This window comes from Octopus bimaculoides, chromosome 3 (assembly GCF_001194135.2).
Source record: "Octopus bimaculoides isolate UCB-OBI-ISO-001 chromosome 3, ASM119413v2, whole genome shotgun sequence".
Lineage (NCBI taxonomy): Eukaryota > Metazoa > Mollusca > Cephalopoda > Octopoda > Octopodidae > Octopus > Octopus bimaculoides.
The window spans coordinates 26617322-26620360 of NC_068983.1; the positions used below are offsets into that span (position 1 = coordinate 26617322).

Genomic DNA, 3039 nt, shown 5'->3' on the forward strand with positions numbered 1-3039 from the left:
AGAAGAAGAAGAAGAAGAAGAAGAAGAAGAAGAAGAAGAAGAAGAAGAAGAAGAAGAAGAAGAAGAAGAAGAAGAAGAAGAAACACAAGCAGGAGAAGAAAATCTAAAAACAAAGAAAATCATATTTATAATAGAAGTTCCTTTGGTGTCAGTGATGTGCTTTTGCCTGTGATGTTTGGAAGTATCTTTTATCTGGTAATGATTTTGTTTATTCTTTATACATTCAGACACATGCTGGAATACAGAGAACACGCACACATACTCTCTTTCCGTCGCTTTCTTCTTTAGTTTCTATGAGTGTAAGTATATACGCGTTTATTTACACATACACAGATATATGTATGCATATGTTTTGGAAGTTGGTTAGTGCGTGTATACGTGCGTAGTATATGCCTGTATATTATATCGTGTATTATTGTCTATATTAATAATCGAAAGTCAAATATTGACTGGTACAAAAGTAATAACTTGTAATAATAGTTTTTTTTTTTTCTAATATCTTAACTTTAAAGAGATTTTATTTTACAGTAAACATATATAATATATTATTTCAACTACAAACTTATCTTTCTTTACAGAGTTGGTTTTACCTCCATTCTATATATTTGCTTATCAGTTCATTCAACTTATTCTTTGGCCTTGCTCGAAATGTACATATTTTCTATAAATTTATTTCGATTACATATTCACTGTTATACCTTACTGGAAATCAATTGGCAATCGAGTTGAAGAGCTTCAAACTGTACACATACATACATTTTGGACGACCTGATAACTGGCTTGAATATTTTTTCAATGATCAGTGTCCATTTTATTTCTGTATTCCTTTATCTACTGCACTTATTATAAATGGCAGAAAATATTATAAAGCATGTCGAGATAAATGGCAGCGTTGCAAAACACAACAGGTTGTTAAATGACAAAAATGCATGGTGTTTTAGATCCCACTTATTCTGACTGGTAACATTTAAAACAAGAAAACTAGTAATTTTCTTCGTGTAATGATGGTGAACAGTTGCATTATTGATTTTATAGAATATTAATCTCTATTTTTGATATACTCTCTGGATTATATTTTTAGGATATTGATCTAATCTTTAGCTATTTAAAGTATTGCTTTGTTTGCATTTTAATGTATGTACGGTTATATAGAAAAAAAATTGTTTAGAGATGCAGTATGTCTACAAGAATAAATAGGCAGCGAATTAAAACACATGTAAGGAAAATTGGTTTCAGCGATTTCTTTTAGCAGTTTACGTATTTCAAGTAGTTTATATTTAGTTACTAAAGTTAAGTAAAATACATTTAATATAATATATTTACGTTAAATAAATATAACAAAAATCAAAGAAGAGATAAATATACTTTTACAATTATGTGGTGTTTGGAGAAAGCAATATTAAGTATACATTTAAGCTAACGGTTTCACTCGTTAATACATATTCTGTTATACAGTTTTACAAGTTTATTTGATTCAGTTATTGTACTGTAGCCATATGAGACAGCGTCTAGTAGCGTCACTCCGCCGTACTAGCGAAGTATCGAATAGAGATTTTATCGGTCCGTTTGCGGAATCGCCTAGGTAGGATGACGTAAACAAACCAACACCAGCTGCCAAGTGATGGTGGGACAAACACATACACACACGCTTATATACAGGGTGCCGTGAAGAAACTGTCGGCTACATTATGCAAAAATGAAAATAACATTGACATCTCATTTTAGCAGATACATTTACCAAAATTACATAAAAATATCTTGAAATAATAAAGAGTAAATTTATTCAGTAAAATCGGCGTTTCCTTCAACCACGACCTCCCCACAACTTCGGAATCTCCTGGAGGGTTTCTGGATGGTCTCCTTGTTTAAGTTCGTGAATGCAGCCATAATATTTGCCTTCAGTTCATCTTTCGCTTTACAAGGAGTTTTGTTGGTCTCTCTCTCAACTGCGCCCCATACATAATAATCAAGGGGATTACAGTATAGGGAGTTAGGTGGCCAGATGTTTGGGGCGATGTAGTCGCAGAAATTCTACGGACAGCCATGACTGTGTTCTCCGGCTTGTGGAGAATGGTACGGAGTCTTGTTGCCAGACATAGGATCTTCTAGCATTCATCCTATTGACCCAGGATAGCACTACCTCCTCAAGGCACTTGATGTAGGCCTCAGCTTTGAGTCTGATGCCGTGTGGGTAGATGAATGGAGGCATAACGTTGCCGTCTCAAGTGATCACACCAAACACCATGAAGGTGACTAGATGTTTGATTTTTATAACACTCAGTATACACCCTCAGATTGTACTGTCCTCAACTTGACATCGAAGCACTCTGAAATGTTCGTATTCGAACTTCCGATGCGAATGTCAAGCAGTACACTATGCCGTTGCCAAATTTCTGGCAGAGAAATTGCGTCCAACCGGCCCTATTATACTGTGTAACCGACCAAATCAAAAGTAAACAATGCTCATGCGTGTAATCAAAAATACTAAATGTCGACAATTTACCCATCGCACCCTGTATATATGTATGTATGTATATGTGTGTGTGTGTGTGTGTGTGTATGAGTTAGAGGTTAAACAACCATCTAAGTGATACTAAATATCCAATATACTACTGGGTGTATACCTACTTATTTATATCGAAATGCTTACTATTGTAGGGCAGCATAGCAGTTGAATACTAGGTATGGATGGAGGTAAAAAAGAACTATACCCAGAATTTATGAGGCCAAGAAGAAAATGGAGATGAAAATCAATCGACAAACATCAGCCTGTAGACATTTATTTATAACTATATATTAATTGATTGCAATCATACGCATAAGTGATCAAAATAAGCAAATCAAAATAAGCAAATAAACAAGTAAATAAATAAATAAAAATGAAAAATATTTATGTATTTAGTTATTTATCTATTTATTTACTTGTTTATTTTGGTTATTTCATTTGTTTATATCGATTACTTATCCATGTGATTGTAATCAATTAATAAATAGTTAAAATGAATATCTACAGGGTGATGTTCATCGATTGATTATCCG

At 33.4% G+C, this 3039-nt stretch overlaps 1 protein-coding gene across 3 annotated transcripts in view; it reads right to left on the reverse strand.

Annotated features, from left to right (window-relative positions):
- LOC106884218 (neuronal acetylcholine receptor subunit alpha-10) overlaps positions 1-3039 on the reverse strand; it is a 1143354-nt gene that overhangs the window by 1052064 nt on the left and 88251 nt on the right. The window lies entirely within an intron of this gene.